This window comes from Phoxinus phoxinus, assembly GCF_949152265.1.
Source record: "Phoxinus phoxinus genome assembly, chromosome: 10".
NCBI classification, from domain to species: domain Eukaryota; kingdom Metazoa; phylum Chordata; class Actinopteri; order Cypriniformes; family Leuciscidae; genus Phoxinus; species Phoxinus phoxinus.
Genome location: NC_136885.1, coordinates 24,832,316 through 24,851,302, shown reverse-complemented (window position 1 = coordinate 24,851,302; position 18,987 = coordinate 24,832,316). Strand labels below are relative to the sequence as shown.

General features: G+C 38.2%; 1 long non-coding RNA gene across 1 annotated transcript; it reads left to right on the top strand.

Annotated features, from left to right (window-relative positions):
* Positions 1-4,005: 4,005 nt before the first annotated feature.
* LOC307005894 lies at positions 4,006-18,873 on the top strand. Its single transcript, XR_013799351.1, has 3 exons — positions 4,006-5,058; positions 5,156-5,281; positions 18,140-18,873. It is a non-coding gene; the product is annotated as an uncharacterized lncRNA (long non-coding RNA).
* The last annotated feature ends 114 nt before the right edge of the window (positions 18,874-18,987 follow it).

Here is an 18,987-nt window from a genome sequence, read left to right as displayed (position 1 = left end):
TTTAGCGATTAATTAAAAAACACTGATTCATTCAGGAATTAAATGACTGACTTTTTATGAGCGAGTCATTGAATAATTTACTCCAATGGTTCATTCAAAACACTGATTCATTCAAGAACAAAACAAATGTCTGGCTACGTCTGAAATTGCATTCTCTCTTGAGCAGGTTGTATTTGAATACGCTATTACTTCACGGTCGCTAAAAAGTATGTTTTATGTATAGTATAAATGTGTGTAGAATGAATGTAATCCGGACGTACAACATTCGCCATGCTGTCATTTACATGTGACCTTACCAGGGTTAGTTGCGTTGCTTCTCTGACGTTCACAAATCCTCTCCTCTGGCCTCATGGGATAGTAAAGTGTCCATCGTATGCACACTTCGGAATCTCATCGGAAGTCTTTCATCCGGGATTTTTTTGGCTTCTCTTTTAGGAGTACTGTGAATTCGAACACTTCTTTTGTCACACACTGTTTTTATACACTAGGTATGCGGTTTCGGAATGCAGCCCTTTTTTATGTGTGAGAAATTGAATCATTCACTGTACCGATTCGTTCAAATCACTGATTTATTAAGGAATTCATTTTTATGAGTGAGTCATTGAATCATTCATGGCACCAGTAAAACTGATTCATTCAGAAACTAAACAAAACAACTGCATCCAAAATCGCATAGGCTACCCCGAGTAGGTACTTCTTTTGAATAAGTAACTACTTTGCGACCGTTAAAAAAGTACTTTCTATATAGTATGAATAATGTGTGTATGAATGTAATCGGGACAGACTACACTTGTCATGTGAGTTACCAGCATCAGTTGTGTTGCTTCACTGCCATTCGCAAATCCTCTCCCTTGGCCTCATGCCATGGTATAGTAAAGTGTCCTTCAGATGCACACTTTAGAATCTCACCAAAGTAGTAAGTCATCCAGATACTTTTTGCCTATACTGTTTTATGAATACTGTGAATTTAGACATGTTACTCTTTTCATATACTGTTTTTCATACACTGCGAGCCACTGTTTTTATGAGTAAGTATTAATTCATTCAAAACTCTGCTTCATTCTCAAACAAAACACCTCTATTGTGTGTTGCTTGGATGATTGATTTTACTTTGACAACAGTATTTTCATTGGTGAAGTAAAAATTTAACAAGTACCTGGCAATACTCTGCCTAAAATCTAAGTTACCTAATATTAATGATTTGTTTGTTGAACTGTTAGTAGTTACTCAGTATTAAACTTTAGTTTATGACCTGTCATTCTGATATTCGGAACAACAACACTCTTGCATTGCTTAAATGTAGGTTTTAATATTCAAAATGTCAGTTTGTGAATGTTTTCCAACCTGTGTGTGCATGTGTGTATGCGTGTGTTTAGCATGAGCTACCATCTTTTCAATCAGGCTAATGAGTGGCAGCCATTCATGCGCAGAGGAGGGCTGATTAAGGCGTTTCCAGGCACTGGAGGCGTGCAGAGGAAACAGCAGGGGAGAGAGCGAGGGAGATAGAGAGAGAAGAGAAGAGAGACAGGAGAGGGAGAGGGGCCACGGATCAGGAACCAGGTTCCCGCGGGATGGAGCAGGTGCAGGCTGCGAGCAAGGCCTTTGGGCCCGACGGAGCAGCCAGAGCTTAAAACAATCTGCATAGTACCTTCTATTAATTTAGGCTCTTCTACACCCCATCTCTCTCTCTCTCTCTCTCTCTCTCTCTCTCTCTCTCTCTCTCTTCCTCTCTCTTTCTTGTTCTTACTGCTGCTTAACAGATCAGTGCTCCACAAAGAGGGGTAAACAGAGAGAGGCAAATTAAAAAGGGAACTCCCCAGATACCCCAAAACAAATTAGTGCAAACAAATTACACAGAGTCAACACACAAACACTGCAGCATCTGTGGCTTTGGACTGAGGATGGCAGAGGCACAGCCTGCACACACTCAGCAGCAGCAAGACAGGGAGACTTTAGGTCATTCCACTTTCAAACCGTGGAGCGGATCCCTTTTAAAGCTCCTGTTTGTTTCTGCTAACAGCCAGAAGTGAGGTGTCATGCTCATATAAATGTGCCCCCTCCAATTTTTGAGGCAAAAACTATTAAGTAAAAAATTAAACGTTGTAGCAAAAATCACCCAAAATCATTTCACGGTATGACAAATGTTCATTTCACGATAACAATATATATCACGATGTAGCTATTTTTGTTATTTTATTTTAGTTATTAAAAAGAACAAATAAGCTAATAAAACAAACAATGAAAAATGCAATAGAACAAATATGCAAATTAAAGTAACTTTCAGGTACTGTACAGTAGGTTTATTTAGCATGTAGGCTAACTAAAGTATTACAGAAACTGAATAATTAAATGTCTTTTCTCTGTTATGAATTAAATACAAATGTATTCTTTTTAAAGATACAAAAGTTCTTCAGTCAAGAGCAGTGATTCTCTGTCTTTTGTTGATTGATGACAGATGTAGGTATATTAGGCTGCTGTCACTTTAAGATTGAATGCATGGACCTACAGACATAAATATGTAGCCTACATATATGTCCAACACATTCGTTTTTTCCTGTTCACGTTATTTTTTATTTCTTTTTTGCAGACAGGATAGTGGAGGTTGACAGGAAACTTTTGGGTGGAGATAGAGGAATGGGATCGGCAAAGGACCACGAGTCAGATTCGAACCCGGCCTGAGGCACAGTTGTGCCAAATGTCAGATAAGGTAAATGATCAGATTCAGCGCCGAACCGGTTTACGTTCATTTAAGACATAACCAATTGTGTTGATGTGAGTAGGCTACTCCACACTATTGACATAAGTGTGTGTGTAGGCCATATGACTATTCAAACACAGTATCCGCTAAAGAGAACTAGATTCGGAATCGCATGCTGGCGGCTTCTGGTGCGCGCGTTCCAGGTGTGTATCTTTTTTCACATTCACCTTTTTTCACATCATGCAATCCCCGCTTTTTATCTCCTACGTCCTACGACGTGAATATATTTAATACCGCGATATAAACGATATAGCAATATCTCTATGATAAAACATCTAGGGTTGTATGTAGCCTATATATATAAAAGTCTGAAGTAAAAAAAAAAATCTGCTCACCAAGGCAGCATTTATTTTGATCACAAATACAGTAAAAACAGTCATATTGTTAAAATTCTAAATAACGAATTGATATTTTTATATTTTATATGTGATATAGGCCTATGTAATATTTTCAATTCCTGTGATGGCAAAGCTGAATTTTCAGTCCTTACTCAGGCGTCTCATGATCCTTTAGAAATTACTGTACAGGGCTTGACATTAACACCCACCAACCTGCAAGCCACTAGCCACTTTGGTGGGTTGAATTTTATATATAATAGCATATATACATTTTTCAATTGTAGTCTTTTAAAAAGGCATCTGAAATAATAAACAAATTAAAAATGGCAATGTATTGTTGTCAAAAAATATAGATTTTTCGATACATATTGACACTGAAATATCTGAAACGCTTCCAAAACTTATTTTAGATAGGCTACATGATACCAGCTGCGATTTCTCGCTCTCTCATCTCTCCAACAGCGAGTTACACACAAACCCACCTCCCCTTATTCACTCATTTCATTTGCTAGATGAATACTGTTGGTGTTACATGGTTTGAATATGAGCATATTGCACATAATTTTACACATTTTCGCAGCTTTTGTGCTCACACCCAAAGTGCGCGCACATAAAGCCTCCTCCCATTACTAAATTGAGATTGTTTTCGCTGCTTATTGCACTTAAATAGTCAAATACACACTTAATGTCGGTCTTGGTGAGTATTCACGTAAACACAGTCAGTTATGTTTAAGTGAACATAAACATGCACTTAAAACATAACACAAGTGAACGTAGTTGAGAAAAAAAACGCATGTGTAACAGTTGCGTCAGGTCTTAAAGTGACAGCAGCCTAATATACCTGCTGCCAAATTATGAGATAATATAAAAAATATCTATATAGCAGTTATTGCCCATTGGTATCGATGTCAGAAAGAATTGTGGCCAGTGAAAATACTGAGTGACTAGTAATTTTGGGAAACCACTAGCCACAGTGGTGGCACAATATAGTAGGACTGGATTTGAATTATGAACTACTGAGTTGTTAAAAATGGTTGATAGATAGATACTGAGTTTGTTTTCAAAAGAGAGAGAGAGAGAGAGAGGGTGTGTGCATGCGTGCGTTTAATGGTTTAGAATAAAAACCAGTCTTATGGGTAATCAGCATGCAGGAAAATGGCAGAGACTCTCTCTGCTATACACTTTCATTTATTCATTCAGTCATCTGCTCACTTGTTTGCACACTGACTCTAGGAAAAGTCACAAACACAGCTGAAAGTCAAAACATATTCCACAATCCATATGGAACATGCTTCCTTCGCACCGTCTGGAATAAACAGGGAATTGTAAGGCAGTGAATCAAGATATCTGGAATCCAGCCTGTGCTGTCTCGATCCAGTTCTATTTCCCTGTACATCCAATCTGTCCTATAAAGTTAAATGCACAAAGACCATAACCATAAATTTGAAGAATGTCTACAATCTATGCCCATTTCTTTGAACTGTTATGTGTATAACATTTCTGTTTCTCAATCTGTGTGTGTGTTATGCGAGAAAAATCCTATCTGGCTTCATCCTCAGGCCCCCTGGCCACCTGGCAGAGATAGTGACCCTTCCATCTGCCCCCCGCTGTCTTCCTGTTTGTGTGTGTGTTTTGTGGATCCAGAGAGATGGGAATAAACGTCCCACATGAGCCCAGAGTGCAGCTCTGCATGTGCCAGGTGACTCCCTGGGCCCTCCCGAAGACCTCACTCCCCTCGGCCTTGGCAGCCAGGCTCAGGTGCGGTTCATAAAGGCCGGGCTACAACGCCAACAGGTGGCGCTGTTTTCTTCCCCAATTACGCCTTTGTTTGCTCTTTGGCATCCTGTTTGTTTTGGACGAGTCCCCTCGCCCGCTGGACAAGAGCCAGGGGGAGTTTGTATGTGTGTGGGCTGGTCGCTTCTCAAAGCGTCCTCGGACAGAGCCAGAAACGATAAGCTCGCGGTAAGCTCCTGTTTTGAATCGAATGCGAATGTGCCATGTTCTTGATTATATTCTTTGCAAAGTCCCACATATGTCTGACCATTTGTCTCACAAATAGATGAGGACAGAGAAGCCACTCTCACTTTTGACGCTTCCAAGGATCCTTGTTCTCTGACCTACAGCTTTTCGAGATCTGCTCTCCAAGGACGTCTTCAACCCCCGTCATCCTGGTGGATTAGAGCAGGTACTTTTTCAAAAGAGAGAAAGAGAAAGGGCGAGTCACTTTGATACCCCATGACTGAGAGGGGCATCGGAGCAACAGAGCAGGGACCCATCCCAGAATCCTTTACTTTTCCCTCATTATCTCCTTCCCCAAGCTGCTGTTTCTCTTCCCCTGGATGTTATCTTCAGCTGCTTATGCCCTAATACCACAATTGTTGTTCTCTAAAAACAATCATTAGCAATCCCATTGAGGCTGAGTTTTTTTTTAGCAGCTTTCTCTCTCTCTCCTGATGGTTTCTCCTGGCTCTTTATCTCTCCCTCCTCTTTCCCCCCCGCCTGAAAACAGAGGGATATTGGCAAAGCCTCTTTAAACTCTCTAGCATTACGGTGGATTATTTTGTGCTGAGACCCTTGGACATGTTTTTTTCCCTTTCTCTGTCTTTTATTATTTTCCTCACTTCATGGCTAAGGCAGACACGCTAGGTAAACATTTTGGCGTCACACTCGATTGCGTCCCAGAAATTAAAAAACGCAGAGACAATGGGCCCGGGACACTGACACGCTAAGACCTTGGCTCTGGGGGGATGGCTTGTACGCCGCATGACAGCACGGCCCTGGCGGGCGGAACAATGCCGGCCCGCGTTCTTTGGTGTGTGCGCTCGGAGCGCCGCGCTTTAGACTATCTGCTCTAGGCCATCTGTCTATCCTCCTCCTCTTCTCTCACCCCTCTGCCACGGCGGATTTGAACTTGGCTCAATTATTCATCTGTTTACAAACACGAGCGCAAACAGAACAGTTGGATCAGTTAGGCGTGGGCCTTTTTTGGGGGGCACTGATACTGAAAGTTTTCCCAAAGGCGGCGCAGTGTAAGAGATTTATTTCGCAGTTGCAGGTACTCAAGCGGCGACCTGCTGCAACGACGGCAGACGTGCCACAATATGTGTTGTGCTTATGAGCTTAAGTGGACAGCTGTTTATGGATACAAGTCAATAGCTTCACTTAAACTGTGAAAAAAATAGCTTATCCCTCAGTTTTATATCTTCTTCCAGTTCCAGTTACGATACTGTTGTGCCTGACTACAGATTTATTGCTTCTTATTGCTATTGCTCGTGACTGGTGACCTATCCGGGGCCTATAGGCCGCCATAGCTGACACTTCAGAGAAAGACCCACAGAACACATTCTCACTACAGCCCATAGAGGGCACTATAACATTAGACAAGCTGAATAATCGAAAGTCCAACTTTTTCATTCCCAGCAGTGACTGTTTGTGCATCAGTCACTATGTATAAATTCCTGTTAATGGTAATAAGGTCATTATACATACAATAAAAAATGATAGACTAAAAAAATGAAATATTTTATATAGCAGCACTGTTCGTATCATGATTAATGAAAATTTGCATAACATTGTGGCCATTATTCTGGGAAAAGAAGCAATAACAAAACAAAACATATATATTGTATATATCTTCAATTGTAATTTATTCCTGTGAAAGCAAAGCTGCATTTTTTAGCAGTCAGTACTCTCTTAAGTGTCACATTATCTTTCAGAAATTCAAAAGTTCAAAAGAACGGAATATTTATTTGAAATAGAAATCTTTTAACATTAATGTCTTTACTGTCAGTTTTGATCACTTTAGTGTGTCCTTGCTGAATAAAATGATTAATTTATTTTCTGACCCCAAACTTTTGAACAGTAGTACACATGACTAGTGTCATTTTCAGAGGTCTTCTGCCTTTATGAATACCCTTTTGTACTTAGTCAATATGAATTGCCATTTACAACAAATTTTACTTCCAGATTGTGACATATACTAAGCGAAACAGTATATCATTCATAAAAAAAGTAAATAGGAAATAGGATAAGTTTTGATTCCTTGAAAGTGGTGATGTTTGGCCTATGAACTAGAATCTCTGAATTTTCACAGGCTCTGAAGCCAGAATTTTTTGTCATAATTCCACAATCCAATTTCTCGTTTCTCCTCAAGCACTAATAACGACTAATAAGCTCTCAAACAAACTACCAGACTCCGATTTTATGAACTCTCAAGAAAAACCTGTTTTAATCACCCCTCTCAGCTCTCTTAGTCCACTTCTGTTCTGTTTCGCGTCTCGAGACTCCGAACTCTCTCCTGTAATTCCCAAACACGAGTTTGCAATAAACGATTTGTACATCGCCCTTTATTCTTGGCGTAACGCAGAGACAGATTGCACCGTAGCTGTCAATTCTCTCACTTCCGTCCTGAGAGACCGAAAAGGTCTGCCCTGAAGCAGCAAGTGTTCCTCCCCACATATAAGCTGCTGCATTGTCACTGTGTACTAAGCCATTCCTCAGAGAGCTTATAACGTTCATTAATCTAATTAAATATGTCTTATTGCCCAAATGAAAGGCTGGAAGCTTTGCTGTAGGATAAGTGTAGAGTAAAACTGGGTCCCAGCAGAGAGGCACACAGTCAAGTCGTGCTAACGGTGCTGTGCTTCATTAGGCTCCTAATTACCTATTGTTTCTCAGTAGTTTGTGCTGTTTTAATGAGAATCTACAGGCACTTAGATCTAATCTGAATTTTCTAATCTACTGGTCCATTCCCGGAGAGTCAAAATGTTATTGGTTTATTTGTAATCATACTTTTAAATGATGGAGATTTGACTCCCCCTGGGGCTATCGCTGGGTTTTGAGTGACTAATTGAATTCTTGGCTCACAGACGCTATTTGGGTGTGAGTCAGAGATGAGTGCTCATGAGTGCTCAGTCAGTCAGTTAAGTGAGAGAACGCACAGGCGGCTTCGGTTACGCTCTTTCGCCCTGGATCAAACCCCTAGAACTCACCTTTAGGGTATCCATGGCAACATCTCTCTCTCTCTCTCTCTCTCTCTCTCTCTCTCTCTCTCTCTCTCTCTCTCTCTCTCTCTCTCTCTCTCTCTCTCTCTCTCTCTCTCTCTCTCTCTCTCTCTCTCTCTCTCTCTCTCTCCTGAGGTGCTTGTAATGTTTGGTACTTATAACCCAAACTAAAGCAAATGTGGTGAACTTTAGTCAAAGTGTGACACAAGTGTGGTCAGAAATTTAATTTATATAGAAATTTAAAATATAGATTTTTCGATACATATCAATACACAATCTTTCTTGCTCTCATCTCTCCAACAGCGAGTTACACACAAACCCCGCATCCTGTCAGTTACCCATTTCATTTGCTCCAGATGAATATTGTTGGTGTTGCAGAGCTTAAATTTCGCCGTGGCATTGCGCATAATTTTACTCATTCTGGCATATTTTGTGCTCGCACCCAAAGTGCACGCAAATAAAGCCGCCCCTCACAGTACTAAATTGAGTTATTTTTCGCTGCTCATTAAAACAGTCAAATACACATTAAGAACATGTCAAAATGCCTTGGCGAGTATTCACATAACAGTCAGTTATGTTTTAAGTGAGTGTAAACAATTGAGAACGACAATGCATGTGTAACAGTATAATGGATTTGTGCATCAGGTCTTAGAGTGACAGCAGCCTCCTTGTGAGACATCCCATTTTCATATTCCCATTTATTCATATTTTCTATTTTATACGCCAGAATGTTCACACTTTTATCTCTGTATTAGTGTATGGTGGGCTGTATGTGTTTATCTATTAGCCAGAGTTTGCAGTGCCAAAGTGCTCATTTGATATGTGACCTGCCACTGAAGAGTCAGGATATTTATCATCTGCTGAATTGCCTTTGTGTGGTGCTGCAAAATGGCAGCAATACATTCTCAAATGAAACCGCTTGAAGGTTAATGAGTGGCAATTGCCCAGTGAGGACTAAATCTATTAGCGTTTCATAGAGGAAATCAATCAACATGACCAACTCTCACTGATTTGTCATTTTGAAACATTGCCCGTTTGAATTGAACAGCACATTCTGCTACATGGGATCATCTGTGATGGTTTGATTTGCTCTTCATTAAGGTGATTAATGCTCTTTATTCTGATTCTGGATCAGTAAACAAGCGCTTTCATCCTGTGGCGCGGTGCAGCATTAGGTCATCCCAGACAGTGATAATGACTCCGGAAGATTACAGTCCAGAACTTCAGCTACTCGCTTGACGTCTGTCAAAAGAAGTCTATGAAGTCTACAACCAGATTAATCTTATTGCTGGACCTTTTATCTCATTCATTGGCAAGTATACTCATTATCTATATTCAGTTTGATTCCCATTCTATCTGGACTTAAAACATCAAATAATGAAGCATTTCCACCAAAACAATCTCCGCATCTAAGATGGCACAACCTGGGTAAAACATCCCACACCTAAATGAAAACAAAATGTGTCAGTGGAACTTTCAGTCGAAAACATTCAGTCTCTCTGCTTCAGTTCAAACCACTGAGCCCTCGCGAACAAACACACCGAAAATGTTAGTGAGAGAGTTGAGGGATGGCAGAGGAGGGAGATTCTGCAGATTGTGTGATGATGAAGAGCTCTGTGCCGGGTTCTCATTTGCTGGAAATCTCCTGTTATCATATGTGCTCAGACTGCGCCTCCCTCTCAGTCTTCTACTCTGTGTGTATTATTGATTGATGCGCTGTGTAGCTGGGGTTTGGTTTGCCCCGTTGGCTCTTGAGAGCATATATGTCCAGACGTACACTCTATCAACGGCTCAAAGCACAGATGGATGCTGCCTTACAAGATTCCCTCTCAGTTTTTGCTTGTCTTATCTGTCTTTTTTGGAAGGAAATTGCTTCATATATTATTACATACAGTTCTTGTTTTCCAAATGTGACTGATTGCTAAAAATCTTTTTACAGTATACAAGAAAAAGTGTCTGTATCGAAAACTGATCCTGACTGTTCCTGTTGTCAGTGGATGTAGAGTTTTAGTGCAGTTCCAAAACCTGTTTAGCTGTCTAACTATCGTTCAAAATCAGTCTCTAGATTTCAGTTTCAAATAAATGCTTTGAACCGAAGTGTTACTTGAGCAACAAATCAACATATTAGAATGATTTCTGAAGGATCATGTGACACTGAAGACTGGAGTAATGATGCTGGAAATTCAGCTTTGCCATCACAGGAATTAATGACATTTTAAAATATATTCAAAAAGGACTATTTTCAAAAGTAATAATTTTTCACGATATTCCATTCATTACTTTTACATTAAATACCCTATTATTGTTTTCATTCACAATTGATTTATGCAAGTTTTGCGTTTGCATGTTGGTAAAGTAAATGCGCAATGCTCTAATAGGCAGAAAATACATTCTGATTCTGATACACAGAAATATTGAGTAAATGAATAAATTCTAATTATACAAAACTATTATTTTTATACTTTTCAGTGCTCAATGAAATTAAATGGTAATAATAGGACCCTTATTTATTAACATTATCTAACTTTGAGCATTTTATTAACATTATCTAACTTTTACAGCATTTATTAACCTTAGTACAATTGTATACCGTAATGTAAACTAATGTTAAAAAATGAAACCTTATTTTGAAGTGTTACCAAAAATATATAGGGGGTAAGATTTACCAACTTACCCCTCTTTTAATATTTAAATTTTTTTGCTATAACAACAAATTAGCAAATGTTTCTATTCATTTTATCACTCATTGGCTGATGCATTATCATCATCATCATCATCATCATGCAAATGCTAAAAATATATCTATGTTAGAGTTTAAAAGTAAATCCACATTCTTCTTCCCCCATCTTCCCCATGTTGTTTAATTGATCATTAATTATCAACTCTTCTTTTGACACATTTTCCATCTTTCACTGTGAAAGACATGTACATTGCTGCCGTATAATCCGGCCAAAACAAACCATCTATGCACCCTTCATGTCTATGATGACTCAAAGTGCTGTCTACATAGGCAGATTACTAGGTTTTGGAGCACGGCAGTTATGATGCTTGCGCCTAAGAAACTAACACAGAGATCCATGCCTTTTCATGGCAGTAAACTGCATCCTCCTTTGATTGATGACAGCTTTCAGACGCGATGGGCTTGTTTTTTTATCACGCTGGCGCAAAATGACCGGGGACAGACACAGGCAGAAGTACCGCTTCAGTGGCTAATGAGAGGCATTATTCAAACTCCTGCTCTGGTGTCAACATCGCATGTCCTGCGTCTCTCACTGCCTCTGCATTAGTACAGACAAGCAGCCCAGTGACTGTGACAATTAAAGCTATTCCTCCATGCTTCATTTTTACTAGTGAAAAACACATCTAAATAACATGGTTAAATTAGCCACATAACGGTGCCAACTGTCATGTAGACGTGTCATTGCGGCATCCGTTCGTCTTTTTGATCAGTTTCCCTTACTGATGGTAATTGGACACTTAGTAAGACAGGTAACACTACTGTGGAAACCGCTGTCGAACTTTACATCATTTAGCTTTGTGTTCAGGCTGCCTCCGTCACAAGCCATTGGCACTGGCTGTGTAAGTGTTCTCGGACCATCAGACCAGAACGGCTCGAGGTAACAGCAACATGTTCTTGTCTCAACTTTTTGATGGAGTCTCCCTTTTGTGTGTTTATCACTGAGGGAGGATGCACCTGGGGCAGCTGTGGAAAGAGACAGGCCACCACACATGACAGGCGAGAGAGAGAGAGACAGAGAAGGAATGAACGGAGGAGAGCACACTGAGGAGGAGAGAGGTGCCCGTGGTGTTGGAGGAGCTCATCAGACAGAGCCCTTCTCCATCTGTCACAAATCATTTCTGCTCTGGAAGTAAGGAAAGGCAAAATGTCAAAATATTTGAATACATTCCATGGGAGTGTGTCACACTCGCAGAGGGAGATGCTTGGCAGCTGTGGGGTGGAGAGGAAAAGGGTCGTCTACTGGATGAAATGGGATTTTATAGCGTCATATAAACTTCAATTACAAATATGTGTATACGCACACTAAATGGATAGATAGATCATGAATAGATATCAACAATAATGACTAAAATTACTTTTAAATTACCTTGAGTGTCTGGGATGCAACGCTGCAAGGGGCTGATAGCAGTTCTTTTTTGGACTCCTGTGTTCATTTTAATACAGTTTTCACAAAAGTAACAATTTGGCCAGTGTTCATTAATTGAAACGTTAATCAACTATTAACTTGTATATTCAACCCAGAGTGTGTTGCTTTTTACTCTCAGAATAACAATAAGTTGATCAAAAATTTTCTATTTCAAATAAATGTCATTCTTTTGTAACCAGGCTAGTTCTTTTGTACTTTATTCATCAAATGAGCCTGAAAAATGATTATGGTTTCTAGAAAAATATTAAGAAGCACTATTTTCAACATTGATTATAATAATAAGAAATGTCACATGAGAATGCTTTCTGAAGGATCATATGACATTGGAGACTGAAGTAATGACATTTTATAATATATGAAAACACTGTAAAAAATATTTAGAATTATTACTGTTTTTACTGTATTTTTGATCAAATAAATGCAGCCTTGGTGAGCATAAAATACTTCTTTCAAAACATGTAAAACCTAATGATCCCAAAATTTTGAATGGTAGTGTATCATTGTCAGTGATTTTGACAACGCTTTTACAGCATTGTAATGAAATGAAAGCATTTAATACTGTAGATTTGAAGGACTAATGCTTTTAACACAGCATTAAAGTTGATTTCTTCTAAATCATTACAACAACAAAACCCTTTAGATTTCATTACCTTTCCTTTTTAAGCTTCACAGGCATTACAAAAATATAATTTATTGCCATTTTATTTCCATTGTCTTCTATTGATTTTTCTTTTTTGTTAAAGATTGTTTTCTCAGAGAAAGTGGGAAAACGAGTATGCGGGTTTCGCAAGTGTCCATTATTTCTACACTTTTATATTGGTCTTCTTTCTCCTGTATTGCTCTTTTTGAAAATGTTAACTTTTAAAGCTTTTCTCAAGAGTGAGTTCTAGTTCGTATTGACTAGAAAAGAAAAGAGAGGCAGGTGTGAAGGACGCAGGGATTTGATCTCTGTACCTTTGAGGAATAGTGAGATAAGTGCTCTCAGAAAAGGTTTTACGTGCCAAGACTGCAGAATGAAATAGCTATTCAGTGTCTAACCTGTCCACTGTTTATTCACTTACTCGGCAACTTATTGAAAACACATTTTTGTATCCTTGTTTGTTTTTTGTATCTATAAAATACTGTACATAACCCCATAACACCACATAATTTGAAAAATAGTCCTAGGTTGTGATGTGTTAGTGGTGGTTGTATATATTAATTTACATTTTAACTCAGTGCTTTAAAATGATCTCGCACTGTTAAAAATAAATATTGTAATTACTACGTAATATTCTACGAAAAGATCTGTAATTGATTAACAGTAAGTTCCTTTACAATACATGGTTAAAAACTTCTAGAACTTCTAAAAGATCTAAACGGACATGTCATTTTACAGTAAAATACTGTTAAATGTACAGTTTTTTTCCCTAAGTGATAAAAAACAAGCCATCTTATAATTTACAATAAAAAAAAACATACATTTACTAGCTCGGGGAGAAACTATGAACTTTGATTCATCCCTTTACTACCTGTGCTTTTATGTTGGTTGTCAGGATATTATAAACGTACAAAACTGATTTTTTTGGGGGGGTTGAATTAAAGTAAAACACTGCTGAATAATATGAAATTTAGTTAATTAAGTAATTTTTTGTTCACACAACAACGATGATGTATTAAAAATGGAAAAGTTTTTCCTTGTGTTGTCACTTTGTAAAGAAACTAGGGCTGTCAAAAGATTAATCGCGATTAATCGCATCCAAAATAAAAGTTTGTGTTTACATAATATATGTGTGTTAACGCATAAAAGTTTTTCCGTTTTAAGTTGAATTGGTGTCGTGTAAATCTCTATAGCTCTATAGCCACTTACAGCCTTACAAAGTATTACATTTCATATTATACAATACACAAATATAGGTTAAAGACACCATTTCTGATCATTATAGATGGAGGAGCTCCAGTCGACATAATTGTGTCACTAGATCAGTGCACCTCTTGTCTCTGGGCCACTAAAACACTGTGATTAATTATTTCTCTTTAATCAGAATCACAATGGAATAAAATAATGTTTGTCTGTTTACAATTCTCCCAGGCTGAGCCTGAAATTTGCATGTATTTGATGGCGAAAAAAGAGAAATCTCTTATCCGGGGGAAGATCAAGGTTATGACTTCCTCAAAGCAGAGTTCCTGAAACCAATTAAACTCTGTGTAGTGAAGTTCAGCTGGAGGACACAGTGCCGTAACAATAGGAGAACGTGATGACAGCCAACACCACTATCTCCTCGCATTTCCACCAGTGCTAATTATATTTGCAGATTCTGTCATTTAGACAAAAGGCGAATAACTTTGGTAATCATCATGAACCATTTAAATCACTCCCTGGCCTGTGCAAATAGTCGACCTTTCGAAATGAAGTCAATTGCAAGATATGTGTAATCAAATATCATTTCGATAAGCGGAATATATGAAATGTGAATAATTATGAGCAGTGTTTACAGTTACAATTAGCAGCAGCAGGTATGATCTTCATGAAAAAGCAATGAGAATTTTTTTTAATATTTTTTTTTTATATATACAAATATCCCTTTTGAATGCCTGTAGGGATTAAAAAAACAAAACAGGTGTGTATCATTTTGGACAAGAGGGATCAAAAAACAGAAAGTGTTAAAAATGAATAATTCATATGTGCTCTTATGTTCTGAAGTTAAAATGTTCGTGTTCACACATGTGTGAGCGCTACATGTTAGTTTAACTCAAAGGAAACCCATTGCGCTACGTTGAGTCATACCCAGTTTTGAGGCACTGGATTTACAAAAGCTCTTTATTTCAAGTGTTTCGCCATCCATTGTTAGTGATCAAAGCCATTCTAATTCAGATAATGTTGTTATAGCCACAGGTTCCTCCCCCTACTCTTGCTCCTGTTCAAAAGACTATCATGCCAAAGAGAGCTGGAGTAACTGCTTTTGATTTGAATGTGAAGTGTCATTCAGTTGCGCGGCTGCCGAGCGATTTGCCATGGTGATGGGCTTGCGTTTGAGAACACCTGGCAAGGTGGCAAATGTATTCAAATCTATGTGAATTGTAATGCTCTCACCTGGAGCCAATGGGCCGGGATGTGTGTGTGTGTGTGTGTGTGTCTGCAAACACAAGTGTGTATGGAAATAATCAAGCCTCATTACTAAAAACAAGGGGGGTTAAATCAGAGCTAGATGCATAAAGAAGGTGCAATGGAGAAATTAAGCTGATATAAGGTCAGGTTTTGACCTTGAAAAGCAAGTTTCAAATAATGATAATGGATCACACTGACTTTAGGAGCCTTTTAGTAATCCATCCGGTTCAGTTATACAGCCACGCATGTTTAAAGACTTGACGTGCATCAAATGTTTGAATTTTACATTATTAGGAAGGCTTGAGTGGGAACAGGAATATTTTTAGCGGGTTTCAATTTTGATTGCTTCGATTCTGAAAATGGTTGCTGTTAAGTGAATGGGTCTCTAAAGGGAATGAGAGGATGAGATAAGAAAATCCACAGCATAGGCTGAAAATGGTACCATTAAATGGCTTGTCCTCCTAGCGTGGAAATGCTGAGAGCGATTCATGTTTTAACCTTGTACATGCAGCCATTAAAGTCAATGGCATTCAGCAACCATAAAGGTCTGTTATAGAAAATATCTAGAGTTATTATGTGGATGTCTGGATGGAATACATAATTCTGATTGTTCAGTAATGGCAGTCAGATTTCAGAATAATGCTGTCTGGAAATAGTGTTTCAGCAAGTAAGCATATAAAAATCTATTTCATGTGCATTTTATTTGTTAAGTAGCCAAGAAGGATCATTTACAGCTTCTGGATTTCTTTATTTCTTTAGTCATGGAATAAACAGGAGTGTTTATTTATTTAGTTTAGATTTATTTATTAGTTTATCTCACTATACACTATCCCTTACTTAGATTACTTCAAATAAGGATATAGTTTGCTCTGTAAATGAACTTTTTTTTAAAAATTAAGGTTGACTACTGTTTTAAAAAAAGACAGTTGCTGAGTCATTATTAAAGTCATTATTTCCAACAATATATTTATTGATTTTCCATAAAATACAAATCACAAATAAAATGAAAAAAGCTCAGAAAATAAAAAGTTCTGTTATAGCATGCTGCCATTATACAGGTGAAACTCGAAAACTCTATCGCGCAAAAGTTAATTTATTTCAGTAATTCAACTTAAAAGGTGAAACTAATACAGCTATGAAAACCTTTTCACAATATTCTAATTTTGAATTGGGGTTTTCATAAGCTGTATAAGCCATAATCATCAAAATATTAACAAATAAAGGCTTGAAATATCTCACTTTGCATGTAATGAGTCATTATAATATATTAGTTTCACCTTTTAAGTTGAATTTCTGAAATAAATACACTTTTGCACGATATTCTAATTCTAATCACCTGTAGTTGGTGTAGAGCAGTTCTCATGAATTAAATCCTTAATCAACTTAATGTTTGCAACCACAGGGTCCAGATAATTTACAAATGGTTCCCATTGTAAAAAAAAATTAAAAAAAGAAGTAAGATATTCTAGTGGTATTAGCTCCATTAACACTTTTTTCCAGCCCTTCACAGAGGGGTCTTTATCAGTGGTCCACTTTAAAAGAAAGTTTTTGGTGCTGCAAAGGTCATAATCTTAAAGAGCCTTCTGTCATTATTCATTTAAAATTACTTTACAGTACATTAACGTAGAAATTGGGCACCTAATGCTTGACCAACACAGTGTCTCTGAGGGATCTATAAAAGGAGCTTGTTTAGTTTTCCTCCTTCTTCTTCCCTGTATGGTCTTTGATCGACAGAGAGAGGATAATGTCATAGCAAGTCTTATTTATGACAGCTGATGGAAAGATAGCCGGATTTTTGTTGATGCTGTTGTCTTGTTCCTCTGTGGCTGAAGAGAGGGATTAAATGGACTGAGGTTTGTTTTTGGTTTTCCCTCGAGGATCCTCAAACTCCTCTCTTTCTCTCTCTCTCTCTCGCCCCGCTTCCCCTCCCCTCTGCCTTTCCTTCAAGGAATATGGCCAGATTCATTATTTAGCTGTGCTCTTTTTGACAGCTGGGTCGGAGGGAGAATAGGGCTTTGGCGTGTGAGTGTGTGTGTGTGTTTGCAGTGTGTATGGAACAGCAGGCTGGAACTGAGGCCTGACAGAAGACAGGAGGCCTGTCGGTGATGCCTGCAGGAGCTGACAGCTGATCACACTGTCAGTCAAGGGAGCCGTCCACGCTGGAGGCTAACAGACTCAACACCGTCAACCTTCTCTTTGTCGTTCAGACCGTTCTTCCTGTCAATCCTTCCACAACCCCCCTTTTTTTTTCTTTATAAATGATCCACTGCTTCTCTGTATCCTCCAAATCATCGCTTTTCACACACCTTTTCCCCATCAAAGTTAAATGCATCCAACTTCTCCTCTCATCAAACCATCAGCCTCCTCCTCTAACTATCCTTGTTTTCTCATTGACCATCAGATTTGTTCTTGTGTATTCGCGGCTGAATGAAAGATAATTTTTTTCACCATTTTTTAAATGCCATCAGTCCATTTGCAAATAAAAACTGGCACATTTTTTACAGGGTTTTTTTTTTCATATAATTTTTTTTCAATTTATGAAAATCAAGTAAGCTTATAAAAATCTCTACCTTATATGTGTATTTTAAGTAGCCATGTAGTAATAAGAAGAATGTAGTCAGTAAAATGTTCATTAGTTTCAGGCAGACCTCAAAAATTGATAAGGCAATTATGAAAATCAGACATTCACAATGCACAAAAAGCGTCTTTTTCAGAGTAAAATAAAGCGGCAATTGGAGAGAAACCTGTTATTCAAAATCAATTGTCTTTTTTTATCTGCCATACAGCTCCAGTCCTAATGAGAGTTTGGCCTGTGATTGCCTGTGACGCTTCCATAGAGACTCAATGCTCTTTGTGGTGACAATGAGGCTTCAATTCACCCATGAGACAAACTGACTGGACAAGTCATTCATCGATGCAAATGCCAGCCAAGACGTGGTCGTATGCATCTGTTTCCCTCTGTGAGCCCACCGCTTGTCCATGATGGACAGCCAGCGGCACGTATTCTTTGGAGCCAAGCCTGTCTATCCACCAGAGAGGCCAGCAGGACAGGTCACGAGGGAATGTGGCCATTTACGATGAAATAAATGTCACAATCGCCACATTCTCAGTCAATTCTAACAGACAAATGTATTATTCAGAACATCAAAACAATGTCTTTCTTCTCAATGGCTTGTTACATGAGAGGAGGAGTGAGCAACAGAGTGATAGGAAAAGTGAGAAATTGGCCAAAAATTATTTTAGACAATATAAAATACACAAATAACTCCAGTACTTCTCTGTTGTAAAGTAAAATTTACAGTAGCCATTTCTGATCATTTTTGATAATTTGGGTCAAAATGAAATACAAAGATGGCAATATCCGAAATCCTTGTCCTTTTTTATTTTTTTTGGTCGCATGAGGAAAACAGCTTATAAATCATATTAAGTGAGTTTTTTTGAAAATGTAAAAATGCAGAAAGGTTTCTGTGATGGCTATTACTGGGTTAGTGTAAGGGGATTGAATATACAGTTTGTATATAAAATAAAACATGAAAACACAACTTGTGTGTGTGTTTGATAAGACACGACATCAAAGTCATCACTGTTTTTAGTAATATTTTAAGTTAATTATGACAAGCCAGACTAATCAAAC